Below are 18,760 nucleotides of genomic sequence, written 5' to 3' on the forward strand. Positions count from 1 at the left end.
AAGAATAGTGTCACCTTTGCTTCAAGGTTCCTGAGGGTGTTAGTTCATGGCTGGTCTGCCTGCTCCCCCACTTGGTCTTGCTGTTTGGTTTTGCCCAAGTTGTCGGCTCTGGGCCACTGAACCAGGTTGATTCTAAAGTATGAGATTTCTGACATCTGCTAAAAGTTCTACTAGCTATGAGCTTTCAAACCTTTAAAATATTCCTATATATGTGGTTCAGGGTTTTGGAGCTCTCCCCTGAACCCACTTTGCCTTGAATTCTGTGGTATTGCTGACAGAGATCTTCACTGTACCTCTATCCTATCCACCAGCAAGTCCTGTCTCCCTCTCAAGGAACTTGTTTATTTTATCTTTTGTTTGTTCCATTATGCTAACTGTGACTCTAACTCTTGCAATGTTGAAGGATTCTATGGGCAAAATATTGAATGATGCATAAAACATCAAAGAAGATGGAAAAATGCACAGAGTCACTGTATCAGAAGGAGATGGTTGATGTTCAACATTTGAAGAGGTAGAATATGATCAAGAGCTAATGATACTGAAGGAAAAAGTCTAAGTTGCATTGAAGGCATTGGCAAAGAACGAGGCTTCAGGAATTGATGGAATACAATTTAAAATCTTTCAACAAACTGATGCAGCACTAGAGGCACTCACTCATCTATGCCAAGAAATTTGGACAATGACCTGGCCAGCTGACTGGAAGAGATCTGTATTTGTGCCCATTTCAAAGAGAGGTCCTGGTGTGGTGCTGTAGGTTAATGTGCCAGACTGCAAAGCTGTTTGAACTGCAAAGTTGGCAGTTCAAGCTTACCAGCTGCTCCTCAGAAACCCTAGATAGCGTTACTATGGATTGGACCTGACTGGGCAGCATTTAACAACAACAACAAAAAAGACGTAACTCAGTGGGATGCGGAAATCATCAGACAACATAATATCCTATGCAAGCAAACTTTTGCTAAAGATGATTTTAAAAGACTGCGACCATACACAGACAGGGAACTTCCAGAAATTCAATCTGGATTCAGAAGAGGACGTGGAATGAGGGATATCATTGCTGATGTCTGATGGATCTTGGCTAAAAGCAGAGAATAGCAGAAAGATGTTTACCTGTACTTTATTGACTATGCAAAGAGTTTCGGTTGTGTGGATCAAGACAAGCTATGGACAGCATTGTGGGGAATATTCTGGAATACTTAATTGTGCTCATGAGGATTCTGTACATAGATTAAAAGGCAGATTTTCAAACAGAACAAGAGAAAACTGAATGGTTTAAAATGAGGAAAAGTGGAGGCCAGGGTTGTATTCTTTTATCATACTTGTTCAATATGTATGCGAAGCAAATTATCCAAGAAGCTGGATTGTATGAAGGAAAACATGGTATCAGGATAGGAGGGAGACTCATTAACATCGGCAATATGTAGATGATACAACCTGGCTAGCTGAAAGAGAAGAGGATTTAAAATACTGATAAAGATCAAAGACCACAGCTTTGGGGTATGGGCTACACCTCAATGTAAAGAAAACAAAATCCTTACCACAGGACCAACAAACAGCATCCATATAAATGGAAAATAGATTGAAGTTTTCAAAGACTTCATTTTGCTCAGATCAACCTTCAACACTGATGGAAACAGCAGTCAAGAAATCAAACGATGTATTGCATTAGGCAAATCTGCTGCACAAAAACATCTTTAAAGTGTTGAAGAGTAATGATTTCAATTCAAGCCACGGTATATTGTTAGCTCACTCCATTATGTTTTTGAGAAGCATCAGCTTCAACTACTCTGCCATTTCCCCAACTGCTCATTTGCCCAAAAGTGGTGGAAAAGAAAGGAATCTTTTGAAACTTTTGCATATAAATTATTCTCCCCAATGTCTCTAAACCAATTCCTCCAAAGTATGCTCACATGAATCTTACAACTGTTAGAAGAACAGAAACAAATTAGTTGTGCTTTATTGTTTCTATATGTGGACCATATATTGAACTACACATAAGGCATTGTTGTTGTTGTTATGTGCTGTGGAGTTAGTTCTGACTCATAGCGACCCTGTACAGGGTTTCCAAGGCTGTAAATCTTTACGGGAGCAGAAAGCCTCATTTTTCTCCTGCAGAACACCTGGTAGTTTCAAACTGCTGACCTTGCGGTTCGCAGTCCGATTTGTAACTACTACGCTACCAGAGCTCCTCACACAGGCATGGGAGAGAGTTATTTTGAGGCCCACCACAAGAATGCAGTGAACATTTTGTATTTTCAGTTTCACAGAGAAATCACTTTCAGAGAGATATGACATCAACTGCCCATGTTCACGCTGCCTTTATGGAATCCTGGCATGGTGCTGTGGGATAAACACTGGACTGTTGTCCACAAAGATGATTTTCAAGCCCACCAGCTAGTCGTTGGACATCCTATACAGGGTCATTATGAGTTGTAATCAACTTGATGGCACTTAACAACAATAATGCTCCCATTGTAGGAGTCTGTGGTAGAATTCTCACTTTTTTTTTTTTTTTCTCACACACTTTTTATTGGTCCAGATATGGAATTTCCTAACAGTTTGCCCCTGTCCTGCACCAGCTGAAGATGCCTGGTTCCTGAGGGTGACCAGCTCCCTGATGGAAGGGCTCAGAAGTTGGTAGAAGCTGAGGGATCCCTGGAGCTGTCCATCTGGCTGGAGAAGGCTCCACACTTACATCCTGAGTCCTTCTCACTTACCCCCATCCCCTGTACCTAAGGCCCTGTCCAGCCAGGAACAAGGAGGCCACATCAAACAACCCATCCTCAATGTGTTGCCCCAGCTGGTGAGAATCCATCTTTGGGCTTGATTTTTTGCTGGAGATATGGAAGGTGATCATGTCGTCCCCATGAAGATCTAAGAAATACCATAACCATGGTCGTCAGCAGATTCAATTCCACCTCCAGAGGAAACAGAGTCAGGATAATTGTGGATGTCAGACAAGTGCATTTGCTGAACAGGGATCTGGCTGGTGGCCAGCTGCCACTGCTCTGAGTGAACCTGGGTCAGGAAAGGCGACTGTAGGCGGAGGAACTGGGCCATGAGGTACAGTGTGAAGAGGTGCCGGTTGACCTCCTGCTCACTCATCGCCGCCTTCAGAGGTCGGGTGCTTATCCACTGTCAGGCAGAAGAGGGCGAGGCACTGAGCATCTTTCTTCTCGTCATTCTTCATGGCTCTCACAAAGTTGCAGGCCTCATTTAAATATAAGACTGCACCGTCTCCATCCGGCCTTCCAGAACCAAGCGAGTCATGACCGACTCTTAAGTCAGGCAGAATTGACCCCTGTCCTGGAAATGGGCCAGCTGCAAGGCCATCGGGATGAAGCTGTATGGAGAGAGATGACAACTTTTGATGACGCTCTTGCCAAAATGGGAGAAGGGGAAGACATGGCAGTTGATGTTTGCGGATAAGGTCTTGGGTCCCCTCAGGGCTAGAGAGATGGATGGATGGATCCTGTCTGGAAGGTTCCAGTACAGCCACTGGGGCTGAGGCAGTGTGGGCTCAGGATGTCCCTTGCAATGGCCGTCTGCTGGGTAGCCCAACTGAAAACATTCTGTGGCCAGAGTAAACTCCCACATATGTCCTGAGATAGGACAGTAGGCCCAAGAATGCTCCACGCTGAGGCCCAGCTTCCCATTGGTGAAGACAATTAAGGTGAAGGATTTGTCAAACCAGCGGTCATGACCCTGGCCAGCAAGCAGGGCGTGAGCATAGGTGTCCAATGAAGCCACGGGGTCCTTCTTGGTGAGCCCTGTGGGCTCAGAGTCCAGGGACACAAAAAAAGCAGCTCCTTCCACAGCCTCACAGCTGGACCAATAGATACCATCATGATAAGTAGAGAAAAGATTGAAGTTGCCAAGGATTTCATTTTACTTGGATCCACAATCAACACTCATGGAAGCAGTAGTCAATAAATTAGGTGACATATTATTGCATTGGGCAAATCTGCTGCACAAGACATCTTTAAAGTGTTAAAGAACAAAGACGTCACTTTGAAGACTAAGATGCTCCTGACCCAAGTTATGGTATTTCCACTCTGCTTAGATGCATATGAATGCTGGACAATAAAGAAGGAATATAGTAGGAGGATTGATTCATATGAATTGTGGTGTTGGTGCAGAGTATTGAAAGCATCATGGACTGCCAAAAGAACAAACAAATTTGTCTTGAAAAAGTACGGCCTTGGAAGTAGAAGATGGTCTGATTTCATCTCATGTACTTTAGATCTGGTATCAGGAGGGACCAGTTCCTGAAAAGGAACACTATGCTTGGGAAAGTTGAGGGTCAGTGACAAAGAGAAGACCCTTGATGAAGTGAATTAACACAGTGGCTGCAACAATGGTCTCATACTTAGCAACAATTGTGAGGGTGGGACAGGGTCAAGCAGTACAATATTCTGTTGCTCTTCTGTGCTTGTTGGCTATGAGTCGGAACCCACTTGAGGGCACCTAAGAGCAATCTGCAGGAAACCTAGGTTTAATTCCCTACTAATCATGCCCACCCACCACACATCTGCTAGTGGAGGCTTGCATGTTGCTAGGATGCTGAATAGGTGTCAGTGGAGATTCAAAGCTAAGCCAGACTAAGAAGAAAGACCTGGTAATCTACTTCTAAAAACTAACAACTGTAAAACCAATGGATCACAATTGTCCAACTTGCTACTGCTCATGGGATGGCGCAGGAGCATCTGGTCTTCATGAATCAGGGAGGGAGTTGACAGCAGCTTCCAACACAACATGACAGATCCTGCCCTTGTAATGGACACATCTGAGTTTTCAAGCCTCCACATCATCCTCAAAGGCCTTCCCACTCCATGAGTTGCTTCAAGTCATCCATAACATTTGGGTGTTAAAACTCATTGGAACTCCTGAACATCAGGTTGAAGGCTGCAGAACTAAAGCAAAGGGAAATGTGAAATCGCTCTATTAAAATGACAAATATTCCAGATGTAGCTAATTAGTATGATAACCTATGCGTAAAAGAGAATTGTAAAATTAGTGAGATCAGCTTTCCGATGCCATTAACCACATTACAACTCTTCCCCTGGCCTTCCCCCACCACGAGATGGTCTTACAAGTGCTTGTGTTTGACTTGCTTTATCAATGCAGCAGCTCATCAGGGCCACGTGCCACTGTGGATTTCACGGTGGGGGATTGTTTATCTCTGCAAATTGGCAAATTAAAATCATTTCACCTAGGGCGATCCTGCACCAAAAATATCCTGCTGACCTTGACAGCAGTTCTGAATTCTGTTCCAGTCTCACCACTTTATCGCTGTCTTTGATCTCTACTATGAGTAACCTATTGTGGGATGGAAAGACCCAGACAGACCAAGAGGTCAGTTCTGTCTATCCTGAGTCTCATCTCCACGTGGGAAGCAGCTGGGAAGGAGGAGAGCTCTACTTGATGGAATGCTGAAACTTCAACAAGCAGATGAGAGCTGAGTCATTCTAGTTCTTCTTAGAAAGAACTCCTTTAGGCTACAAAGTTTGGGAAACAGAAGAGAACACAAGCACAAATGACATCCACAAGTTTGGCTAGAGAGCGTCTGAACATTTGTTGGTTACCATGAAACTAACCCATGAAAGACAAATCACAGAAGCTAGGTCCTGGGATTGTAGGCAGTGTGTTTGGAGAAGGGGCTGGACTGATCATATTTGCTCTAGAAAATGACAACAAAGCTGGCAGGTACTCTGGGCCTTCATCTCGCACACAAACAATTCCCTTATCCATTTTGTACATTTCTACCTGGTAGAAGTTCTCTGTCTTTACTGGGATTTCCAGCTTAACAGAAAGTATAAGGGACTGGAGGAGGCAACAGGTTTGACTAAAGAACTCTCAGTCCTTGTGAATTGCATATGCAAGAGGGATGGATTTACATAGCAATGCATATAGGTTGGAATGTTTGCCATCTTGTTAAATGCTTCCTGATTTTAGTTGGAATTGAGTTTACTATGTCTCAGTTCAAAAGGATAGAATCTGAACAAGGCTTGGTAGGAACCAAAGCCTAACCCCTGCCGTTGAATTGGTTCCTACTCCTAGCGATGCCACAGGGCAGAGTAGAACTGCTCCATAGGGTTTCCAAAACAGTAAAGCATTATGGGAGCAGGCAGCCTCATTGTTGTCCTTCAGAGCTGCTGGTGGGGTTTAAACCACCAACCTTGCAGTTATCATCCGGACACCTAACCCACAGCACCACTAGGGCTCCTTCCTAGCACATAACAGCTGAAACCCAAACTGGTCCCATGTGCCATGGAGTAGGTTCTGACTCATAGCAATCCTGCATAGTGTTTCCAAAGCTATACATCTTTATGGGAGCAGACAGTTTTATCTTTCTCCCTCAAGAAGCAGCTAGTGGGCTTGAACTGCAAACCTTGCAGTTAGCAGTCTAGTGTTTAACCTACAGCATCACAGGGCCCCTTTCCTGGTACATAAGGGATTCTCAAATGGATGAGAGAAGACATGAATAGAGAGAGACACAAGGGATGTATGGCTATTTGCAATTAACATATGCTAATATGAGGTGACAAAAGATCTTGTCTTGATCATGAAGAATATGATTCGAAGAGGCAATACGTCAGTATTCATTCATCCACTCTCTCAGTCCTTCAGAGAATTCAGCCACTCACCATCCACATTCATTTCACACAGTTGATATGTAAGCAAGTGGTGAAAAGTGGTACAGTTCTCACCTTCTTTGAAGAAAATCTGGGTTCCATTCTAGCCCATGAATCTCATGTGCAGCTATTGCCTGCCTGTCAGTGGAGTCTTACATGTTGCTCTAATGCTAATATTATAAAGAAAGACCTAGTGATCAACTAATGAAAACCCTCTGCATCATGCAGTCCAATCTGCAAATGATGATGAGATGGAGCAGGACCAGGGAGCACTTACTTATGTTGTTCATCGGATCACCATGAGTCAGAAACCTATTCTGTGGCAGAACAAGGGTTATCATTGCTGATGTCCAATGGATCTTGGCTGAAAGCAGAGAATATAAGAAAGATGTTTACCTATGCTTTATTGACTACACAAAGGCTTTCGATTGTGTGGATCATGACAAGCTATGGGCAACATTGAGAAGTACGTATATTCTGGAACACTTAATTGTACTTCTGAGAAATCTGTACCTAGACCAAGAAGCACTTGTTCGAACAGAACATGGGAACACTGAATGACTTACAATTAAGAAAGGTGTGTGACAAGGTTGTATTGTTTCGCCATACTTATTCAACCTGTATGCTGAGCAAATAATCCAAGAAACTGGGTTATGTGAAGAAAAATGTGACATCAGGATTGGAGGAAGACTCATTAACAACCTGTGATATGCAGATGATACAACCTTGCTTGCTGAAAGTTAAGAGGAGTTAAAACATTTACTGATGAAGATCAAAGAGCACAGCCTTTGGTATGGATTGCATCTCAATGTAAAGAAAACAAAAATCCTCACCACTGGACCAATAAACAACATTCTTATCAATGGAGAAAAGATAGAAGTTGCCAAGGACTTCATTCTTCTTGGATCAACTATCAACACTCATGGAAGCAGCAGTCAAGAAATCAAACAAAGTATCACATTAGGCAAATCTGCTGGACAAGAGCTTTTTAAAATGTTGAAGAGCAAAGATATCAGCTTGAGGACTAAGGTGCACCTGACCCAAGCCATGGTATTTTCAATAACCTCATAGGCATGCGAAAGCTGAACAGTGAATAAGGAAGACTGGAGAAGAGTTGATGCTTTTGAGCTATGGTGTTGGAGGAAAACATTGAAAGTGCCATGGACTGCCAAAGAACAAACAGATCTGTGTTGGAAGGAGTACAACCAGAGTGCTCCTTGGAGGCCAAGTCACTGGAGAAGGATATCATGTTTGGTAAGGTGGAGGGTCAGAGATAAAGAGGAAGATCCCCAATGAAATGGATTGGCCAAGTGGCAGCATCGATGGACTCAAGCGTGGCAACAGTAGTGAGGTTGGCTCAGGACTGGGCAGTGTTTCGTTCTGCTGTGCATAAGGTCCCTATGGGTCGGTATCAACTCAATGGCACCTAACAGCAACAACAACAACAACAAGAATGACGATAATTTCTACAGACCTCTATTTTATGCTAAGCACAGAGTTAGATTCTGAATATATGATGGGAAATTAAACAGAGACAGTCTTTGTCCTTGAATACTTATATTCTTGTGTGGAGCGAACGATCACTATCAGCTTAAATTTATAAATGGGAAAGAGTTCTTAGCGTTCATGGATGAAGACCATTTAGATAACACAGTTATGGGGAGGGCGAGTTGGAGGAGACATAGGGGAGCAGAAGGAGCCAGGACTGGAGCCAGAGGCGCCGAGTTCTGCAGAAGTGGAGCAAACACTCTGGGCAAAGGCTCTAAGGAAGGCGGGAGCTGTGGTGTTCTAGGGCCTAAAAAGAGAGCAGGAACACATTGCACATTATGCAGGGTCAGTGCTATGCATTGAATTGAGTTCCACGGGAGAAAGATGAGACTTACAGCCTCAGAAACCCTGTGCAAGGTCACTATGAGTCGGAACTGACTCCATGGGACACCACAACCCCTACCACCCCCAATGTGGGACTCCTGGAGTGGCACTGAGGGATAATGTGCTGGACTGCAAGGTTGGTTTGAATAGCAAGGACAGTTGTTCAAGCTCACCAGCTACTCTTCAGAATCCTAAGCAGAGTCTCTATGAGTCACAACCAAGTCGACAGCACTTAACAATGACAACAACAACCTCCAATATAGAAGTCCTGGTGTGGCATTGCAGGATAATACGCTGGACTTCAAGGTCAGTTTGAACCATAAGGTTTCCCAGCCATTTCTTAGGAACCCTATACTGGGTTGCTGTGGATTGGAACTGACTCGATGGCACTTAGCAACAACAACAAACCCCAAATATGTGTTGTAACCCTAACCCCTATACATGCGGAAAGAAACTCAGATGGTGTAACACAAAAGTGCTCAGTGGCTAATCAAAAGGCCACTGGTTCGAATCCACCCAGAAGCTCCTCAGGAGAAAGTCCTGGCGATCTGTTACCATAAAGAATACCATGAAGCAAATCCTACGGGACACTTCTGCTCTGTCACATGGGGCTACTATGAATCAGAATTGAATGAAGGACACCTACCGGCAACATGCATGTGGGTGTAATACATGCATGGAGTTTCTTTGGTAGATTACCAGTTATATTTACTGGTAGTTTCTTTGGTAGATTACCAGCTATACTTACTGGTTGTCGAGGTCCTATGTCAGGGTCCCGCCTCGACAAGGAAGTGTGGGTGTCATGAAGAAGAGAGATCTGGCGGCGAAAGTGGTAGAGAAAGAGAGAGACGAAATATATACAAAAAAGACAGACACACAGATATGATGCAAACTGGCAGGTAGACAGATCTGTAAACATATTGCCTAGCATTGCCCAGCATTGCCCAGCATTGCATGCAGAATTCACTCTACCTCAGCCTTTTATTCTCTCTTTTAGGGAGGGATTTGTTACAAAGGAAGGATGTAATTCACTTAGGGAGGATGTGATTAAGACAGGATACGGAACTGAGATGTGATTAATCATTCAAAACAGGACATAATGATTCACAGGAACAACTTTTAAGATATTTTCATAGTTTTTTCTTAACAATCTAACATTTTTATTTTTACAGAAAAAGAAGGTTCAACCAAGCTGTTATATATTAATTTTTAGGCTTAAATGATCTAGAGTAGCAACGTGCGGTTTTTTAAGGATACATAACATAAAGCAAGGTTCCTGAAAGGAGCCAAGCTGTCTCTGTACACTTTGCAAACTTTTGTTTGTGAGCAAGATCTCAGGCATCGGGCTTCATTTAGCTATACCTAAAATGCTACATTGTTCCAAATTATCATATTCCTATATACTTTCAGGAGGAAGGAGAGCATCTGGGTTAAACTGATTATATTCAGAGGTGGTTTAATGGGGCTGCCACTGATCAACCCAGGGTCTGTGTATGCTGTCCCCAGCAACTGGTAGTTTCTTTGGTAGATTACTGGCTATACTCTGGCTATACCAGGGTCAAGTGTGTCTTCAAAACAATCCCTTTTGAGCTATGTTGCTATTGTAGTTAAGGGCTCAGGAGTTGGTTTCAACTCATAGCCACCCTGTATAGGGTTTCTGAGGCCGTAAATCTTTGTGGGAGCAGAAAGCCTCATCTTTCTCCTGCTGAGAGGTTGGTAGACTTGAACCTCTGATCCTATGGTTTAGCAGTCCAGTGCTTATCTGAAGGAGCTAATGAGACACAGAACCAAGGCAGCACAGATGGGGTGGAGAGATGGATACCATGTGAAGCTATCCAGGGGAGCCGAGAGACTGGGAGAATTTTCTCTTTGACATTTTTTCTGGCCTTGTCTTCACTGAGGGAGAGAGAACTACATCTTCTCTAGCCATCCGCCCTCCACCCTTCCCACCCCTCACTAACTATTTTTGCCCCTTTTTAAAGTGATAGGAATTAAAGGAAAGGAAGAAACCCCACACATTCAGATATGGGGAATTAAAATGAGGAAAAATAAATTCCTCAACTCCCTCCACAGAAACAATGACAACAACCTTAAACTAAAAACTTCTTGTCCTTTTATTTCCTTGTCAGAAGTAGCTAACTTTCCAATTAATGTTTAAAGAGAAGTGAAAAGTTCCCCCTCCAGGCAACTCTAAGCAGAGATAGCTGCTAGCTCAGAGAAGCTGGTAATTTGCATATAAAGACTTCTTTTAATTACTCCTTGAAACTTGCAATTTTTATAAACTGCCTCTGACATAAACCGTTACTGTATCCTATTGCAAATGAATTCCTGTAAATTTAATTCTAGGGAAATCAGTGTTCCCATCAACAAAAGAATTTTCCACATAAATGTCAAACTCACCAACTGCCAGATTCCTTTCCTGTTTTTCAGCTCTTCTGAACCATTTGGACGATTTTTCCAAGAAGCTAGTAAAGAGCTTTGCAGCATTGATGGCATTGTAGGGTAAGCATGGAACTGCTATCCAAAAGGTCAGTGATTTGAGCACATCGGCCCTTCCATAGGATAAAGATGGAGCTTTCTGCTCCTTTAAAAATTTACAACCTCGGAAACCCTACACAGAGTTGGTATGAGGTGGAACCATATTGTTGTTATTAAGTACCATCAAGTTGATTCCAACTCATAGTGACCCTGTATAGGGCTCCGAGGAGTGGCTGGTGGGTTTGAACTGCCAACCTTGTGGTTAGCAGTCCAGGACTTATGCTATAGTAACAGCAGCACTACAGGGCTTTACACTAGAGTGAAACTCACTAAATTCTGCTTGGATTGAATTGGAGCATTTGAATTCTGTAGCTTTGTGCTATTGACATTTTGGACCAGATGATTGTTTGTTGTGAGCAACCATCCTATGCTAAGTAGGTTGGTGAACAGTACACTCACCAATAGCTCCCTCTAGTTGTTACAGCCAGATATTACCAGATAACTCTTGCAGAGCAAACTCATCTCTAGTTGAGAACTGGTCCAGTTGGATCCACGTTAGGATCAAAAGTGGGGGAAGACCATCTTCATATGTTGATAGTCTCCATATCCTTTGAACTTTGCTTCCTGTCTCTTTACCTTTCTCTTTATCTTGAACCTCTCTGTTCCTAATAAAAGAGTTGACCATTTGTTCTCAGGAACCAAAGAGAAGCAAACCAGTCCTCATAGAATTGACTTATCAACTCATGGTAACCTCATGTGTATCAGAGTAGAAATGTGCTCCATAGACTTTCCAGTGGTTGATGTTTCAGAAGTAGATGGCCAGGGCTTTCTTCTAAATGGCCTCTGGGTGGATTCAAACCTCTAGACTGTCAGTTAGCAGCTGAGTGCTCAAACCCTTTGAACCATCCAGGAACCCCTCAGGGGGCTAAAAGATTAAAATTCAAAGGATGTTTTCAGAGAAGAATGAAAGAGTCTTGAATAGAAACAGGATGAATCCACTCACTCAGATGTTCTATAACTTCATCCACAGTTCTCTTTGAAAACCAATGATAAGGCAAAGATGATAAATGTAAGCTAGTGTAAGAATTGTTGTTATTAAGTACCATCAAGTTGATTCCAACTCATAGCGATCCTATATAGGGTTCTGAGAAGTAGCTGGTGGGTTTGAACTGCCAGCCTTGTGGTTAGCAGTCCAGGACTTACGCTATAATAACACACATTTTCTTTCTAATATAAAAATAATATTAAAAGAATACTACATATTAATAGTATGTATTCATGAGTATGTACTATGTTCCAGATTTTCTTCACATTGGTTTTATGAGTTCATATTCCCAATAATAAACTTTCAGGTGAGTTTAACATTATGATCCCCGCTTCACAGATTTGAACCAGGAGGCTCAAAGAAAGGACTGAAGGTGTTCCAGGTCATCAAGGTGGTAAAGTGGCAGCGCTGGGATTCAGTTATATAGAAATGTGTTCCTCCCACTTCAACATGCCCTTTTTGTGCTGATAGTCACTCTCAAGCTTCAAGTAGATAACCCTGCATTTTCATGGACTCTGTATAAGAGGAGTTTACAATAATTCAATATTATTTGAATATGCCAGGATTATAAATGCCAGTTTCCCACCTCCATTCCAATCTTTGCAATAGTGACTTTTGAATGCTACTAAACCTTTGCAATTGTCTGCCTAAGGACTCTTTTGACTTGCATAATTAAGCTGTTTTTCCACAGTCCAGTATTGTTCATTATTTTCCACACGTTGGCACCTTCTGCCTTTTGAATAAATAACACCTAATAAAGACAACCCCATAAAATTTTCATAGAGGATATATGTTTGACTAAGAACATATGCTGGATGAGGTATAACTGCTTACTATCCAATGTTTAAACAACGATAATAAAGGAAGCTGCTGTTATGTTACATTGCTGAAGCTAATGTTTATAATGTTCATTTCCAATGGGCCATAATACAGCCTTGCAAATAAGGGAAGAGCATTGGCCAGCTTTCTTTATCTCTGCAGCTTTATAATGACATAATCATTCTCCTCTCCTTTCTGGCATAGCCTTTTGAATAGAATGGTAGAACCACAAAGGTTCAGACCTGCAAGAGAAATTAGAGACCTGGCTTCAAGTCTTGATCTGCCATCTACAAGCCTGGGACCAGTCACTTAACTTTGTGAGCCTCATTTTTCTCATCTGAAAATGGGGATCATGTTAAAGTCCACACAGAACTGTTGACATGCTTAAATACGTAAATGTTTGTGAGAATACAAAATTCTAAAATTTTATGGCACTGTGGGCTAATGCATTGGACTGCAAAGTGGGTTTGCACCTCAAGGTTGGTGGTTGAAGCTCACCATCCACTCCTTGGAAACCCTATACAGGGCTGCTATGGATCAGAACTGACTTAACAGCACTTAACAACAACAACAATTTATAATGAGTCAAATCAAATGACGTATTGCATTGGTTAAATCTGCTACACAAGACCTCTTTAAAGTGTTCAAAAGCAAAGATGTCAGCTTGAGGACCAAAGTGTGCCTGACCCAAGCCTTGGTATTTTCAATAACATCATGTCCATGAGAACCCTACAAGAATTGATGCACTTGAGTTATGGTGTTGGAGAAGAATATTAAAAGTACCATGGACTATCAGAAGAACAAAAAATTCTGTATTGGAAAAAGTGCAGCCAGGATGTTCTTTAGAAGTCAGGATGGCCAGACTTTGTCTCTCACACTTCATACATTTAATTAGGAGGGACCAGTCCCTGGAGAAGGACATCATGCTTGGTAAAGTGGAGAGTCAGTGAAAAAGAGGAACACCCCAACGAGATGGATTGGTACAGTGGCAGCAGCAATGGGCTGAAGTGTAACAATGATTATGAGTTTAGCACAAGACCAGACAGTGCTTCATTCCATTGTGCATAGTGTTGCTGTGTTGGAACCGACTCAGTGACACCTAACAACAACAACAACAATAATACCACTAGTCTGTCAGTCTGTCATACTCTGGTGGTTTCTGTGTTTCTGTGATGCTGGAAGCTATGCCACTGGGATTCTAAATACCAGTAGGGTCACCTGTGGTGGACAGACTTCAGCTAAACTTCCAGACTATGACAAACTAGGAAGAAAGAAAGATGGACCACTCCTCAATGCGTAGCCACTGGAATCCTCATGAATAGTAATGGAACACTGTTAGATAGCACCAGAATATTGAGTATTGAAACATTCAGAAAAGCATAAGAATATTATCAGAGATAGTGCTGGAATATGACCCCTCAGGTTGGAAAGCACTCAAAATACATCTGGAAAGAGCTGTCTCCTCAAAGTAGAGTTGACTGCAGTAAAGCTTTTGGGGTCTTCATTTGCTGATGGGCACAACTCAAAATGAGGATAAAGAGCTGTCAACATCCATTAATAATCAGAACATGAATGTATGATGTATAAATCTAGGAAAACTGAAAGTTGTCAAAAGTGAAATGGAAAACATAAAGGTGGATATCCTAGGCATTGTTGTTGTTGTTAAGTGATATTTAGTCAATTCTGACTCATAGTGACCCTGTACAGGGTTTCCAAGGACCAGCTGGTGGATTTCAAATTCCAACCTTGTGATTTGTAGCCCAATGCCTATCCTACAGCACCACATCAGGAGTCCATCCTAAGCATTAGTGAGCTGAAAGGGACTGGTATCGGCCATTTTGAATCTGACTATCACATGGTTTACTATGCAGGGAATGACAAATTGAAGAGGAATGGCATCGCGTTCATCATCAAAAAGAACAGTTCAAGATCTATCTTGAAGTATAACACTGTTTGTGATAGGATAATATTCATATGCCCACAAGGAAGACCAGTTAATGCCACTACTATTCAAATGTACACACCAACCACTAAAGCCGGTGATGAAGAACTTGAATTTTACGAACTACTTCAGTCTGAAATTTATCAAACATGTAATCAAGATGTAGTGATAATTACTGGCTATTGGAATGTAAAGGTTGGAAATGAAGAAGGATCAGTAGTTGGAAAATATAACCTTGGTAATAGAAAAGATGGAGATTGTCTGATAGAATATTTGCAAGCCCAATGACTTATTCATTGCATAGATGTTTTTAAAACAACATAAAAGATGACTATACACGTGGACCTCACAGGTGAAATACATGAAAATCAAAGTAACTACATCTGTGGGAAGAAACAGTGGAAAAGCTCCATATCGTCAGCCAAAACCAGACCAAGAGCAGTCTGTGGAATAAACTATTCATTGTTCATATGCAAGTTCAGGCTGAATGAAGCTGAAGAAACTTAAAACATATCCATGAGAACCAGTTAAAACGTGAGCATATACTACCTGAATTTAGAGATCATCTCAAGAACATATCTGATGCATTGGACACTAATGACTGAAGACCAGAAGAGTTGTAGGATGACATCAAGAACATCATACAAGAAAAAATCAAAAGGTTACTAAGAAGATAAGAAAGAGGAAAAGACCAAAATGGATGTCAGAAGAGACTCTTAAACTTGCTTACTAGCACACAGGTGCTAAAGCAAATGGAAGAAATGAGGAAGTAAAAGAGCTGAACAGAAAATTTCTAAGGGCAGCTGGAGAAGACAAAGTCACGTCTTACAATGGAATGTGCAAAAGCCGGGAGTTAGAAAACCAAAAGGGAAGAACATGCTCAGCATTTCTCAAGCTGAAAGAACTAAACAAAATATTCAAGCCTCAACTTGCAATATTGAAAGATTATATGGGTAAAATGGAGTCCTGGTATGGTGCTGTGGGATAGATAAAGCACTGGACTGCAACATTTGTTTGAATCACAAGGTCGGCAGTGCAAACTCACCAGCTACTCCGTGGACATCCTATACAAGGTTGCTGTGAGTTAGAACCAACTTGACAGCATTTATCAATAATAATGGGTAAAATATTGAATGATGCAGAAATCATCAAAAGAATATAGAAAGAATACACAGTCGCTGTACCAAAAAGAATTGGTTGGCGTTCAATGATTTCAAGAGGTAACATTAGATCAAGAACCAATGTACTGAAGGGTGAAGTCCATGGTGCACTGTAGGCAATGTCGAAGAACAAGTCTTTGGGAACTGATGGAATACAAATTGAAATCTTTCAACAAACTGACGCAGAACTGGAGGCACTCACTCATCAGATATGTATCTTGGCTGAAAGCAGAGAATACCAGAAAGATGTTTACCTGTGCTGTATTGACTACTCAAAGACTTCCAATTGTGTGGATTGTGACAGGTTATGTACAACACTGTAAAGAATGGATATTCCAGAACACTTAATTGTACTCATGAGGAACCTGTACATAAACCAAGAGACAGTCATTCAAATAGAACAATGGGACAGTGAATGTCTTAATGTCAGGAAAGGTGTTCACCAGAGTTTAGCAAATATTACTAGAAGTTGGATTATGTGATGAAGAATGTGGCATCAGCATTGGAGGAAAACTCATTAAAAACTTACACTATGCAGATGCTACAACCTTGCCTGCTGAAAGTGAAGAGGACTTAAAATATTTACTGATAAAAATCAAAGCCTCAATGTGAAGAAAACAAAAGTCCTCACCACTGGACCAAAAAATAACATAATGATAAATGGAGAAAAGATTGAAGTTGGCAAAAACTTCATTTTGCTTGGATCCATTATCAACACTCATGGAAGCAGCAGTCAAGAAATTAAACAATGTATTACATTAGGCAAATCTACTGCACAGGATCACTATAAAGCGCTCAAGAGCAAAAATGTCAGTTTGAGGATTAAGGTGCATCTGAACCAAGCCATGGTATTTTCAATAACCTCATATGCACGTGAAAGTTGGACAATGAATAAGGAAGACTGTAGAGGAATTGATGTATTTGAGCTATACTATTGGTGGAGAATATTACAAATGATGGACTTTCCGAAGAAGAAACAAATTTGTGTTGAAAGAAGTACAGCCAGAATGCTCCTTAGAAGCCAGGATAGCAAGACTTCATCTCTTATACTTCGGCATATTATTAGGAGGGATCAGTCCCTGGAGAAGGACATCATGCTTGGTAAAGTGGAGGTTCAGTGAAAAAGAGGAAGAGTCCCAATGGGATGGAGTGGCACAGTGGCTGCAGCGATGAATTCAACAGTAACAATGAATATGAGGATGCCCCTGGCTGGGCAGTGTTTTGTTCTATTGTGTCTAGTGTCATTATGAGTCAGAAATGACTTGGAGGCTTCTAACAGCAACACCAGTCTAGTATACAAACGTGAGCCTCTGGGTGGTGCAAACAGTTAAGTGCTAGACTAGTAGCCATAGGTTGGCAAGTTGAAGCTAACTAGAGGTGCCTCAGAGAACAGACCTGGTGATCTGCTTCTCAAAGATCCCAGCCTTGAAAATCCTATAGAACAGTTCTACTCCACATATATGGCATCATCATGGATCAGAATCAATTTGACCACAACTACCACCACAAATGCTTGCAAAGACATGGGATCAAGATTGGGTTAGGAGAGATCATTAGGGTTCAAACAGGCTAAGAAAGGAAGAGGGCTCTTTAGTTCAAGAAAATGACCAAAGCAAAGGTTGTTTTGCATAGGGATATGTGAGTAGATGAAATCCTGGTGTGGCACTGTGGGTTAATGTGCTAGACTGCAAAGTTGGTTTGAGTCACATGGTCAGTGGTTGAAACTCATCAGCTGCTCTTTGGAAACCCTATACAGTGTCACTATGGGTTGGAACCAACTCAACGACACTTAACAACAACAATGTGAGTGGATTAGTTGTTTGGGAATTAGTTGAGTTGTTATTGATGGGTACAAGGCAAGATTCTGTGGATAGACAGAAGAGTAAATGTGTGAGTTAGAGTTTACTCCAATGGCACGTGAGTTGACCAGTTGGCTGCCCCTTGTAATTACTGAATCAGGAAGAGATGGTGGCGTGAGAATTTGCTATGTAGTGAAGAACTTGAGTAGTTTTGAAAGAGTATGTGTCTCTGACCAGAAGTAGACTCTGAGATTGGACATGGCCCAGATCTACAAAAGTTATAGTTGAACAGATGGGAAGGAGAGAGAAGTATGGGTAGGTGTGATGTGGATGTAGAAAGTATGTTTTTGGAAGAGAAACAACATAGGTGAGGAACTTCTGCTAGGAGCAATGAGCCAACAAAGCAGCTCACAGAATGAATGGGGGATGAGTAATAGAAAGGAAGCTGGAGAGGTAGGCAGGGCCAGATTGTATGTGGAAGTGGTGGGTCTAGTTTAGAGAAGAAGAAGGTCATGCTTTCCTTTGAGGCAGGCCCAAACTTCCAGGTTACCAAAATAATGACTGTTTATTGGACCTTTTGTAACAACCACAAAATTGTCCTGCAAATATTCTTGAATTTCTAAGTGTAATTCCAATCCTGTTTCCAGAGTACCATATGAGGGTGCAAAATAGGTCAAAGGTCTTCGTTGGGACTTGCCAGGAACGTAGATTTGGAAATCATATGCCACACTCTAGTCTTCTCCACCCCATCCCACCCAAAGCGTGTACCCTCTGCAAAACCAAAGTCAGAGAGTTTGTGCCAGCTCACAACTCTTCCTTTCCCCACTCCCTTTCTTTGTACTTTGCTGTTGTTATTTTTGAAGTGGAATGTGAGGGCAGGACGGTGTGCCACTCTCCCCTTGGAACACAGGCTGAAAATGGAAAATAAGATGCATTGTGACATTTTAGCTAACAGACCTTTCTCTGACTTTGGGAAAAGCCAACTGAACAGGCACCCATTGTTACAGAGCTGG

General features: G+C 41.9%; 1 pseudogene; it reads right to left on the reverse strand.

Moving 5' to 3' along the window:
* Positions 1–2,624: 2,624 nt before the first annotated feature.
* LOC102817646 overlaps positions 2,625–18,760 on the reverse strand; it is a 195,058-nt pseudogene continuing 178,922 nt past the window's right edge.

The sequence above is a fragment of the Chrysochloris asiatica genome, unplaced genomic scaffold (genome assembly GCF_000296735.1).
Source record: "Chrysochloris asiatica unplaced genomic scaffold, ChrAsi1.0 scaffold00056, whole genome shotgun sequence".
Taxonomy (NCBI): domain Eukaryota; kingdom Metazoa; phylum Chordata; class Mammalia; order Afrosoricida; family Chrysochloridae; genus Chrysochloris; species Chrysochloris asiatica.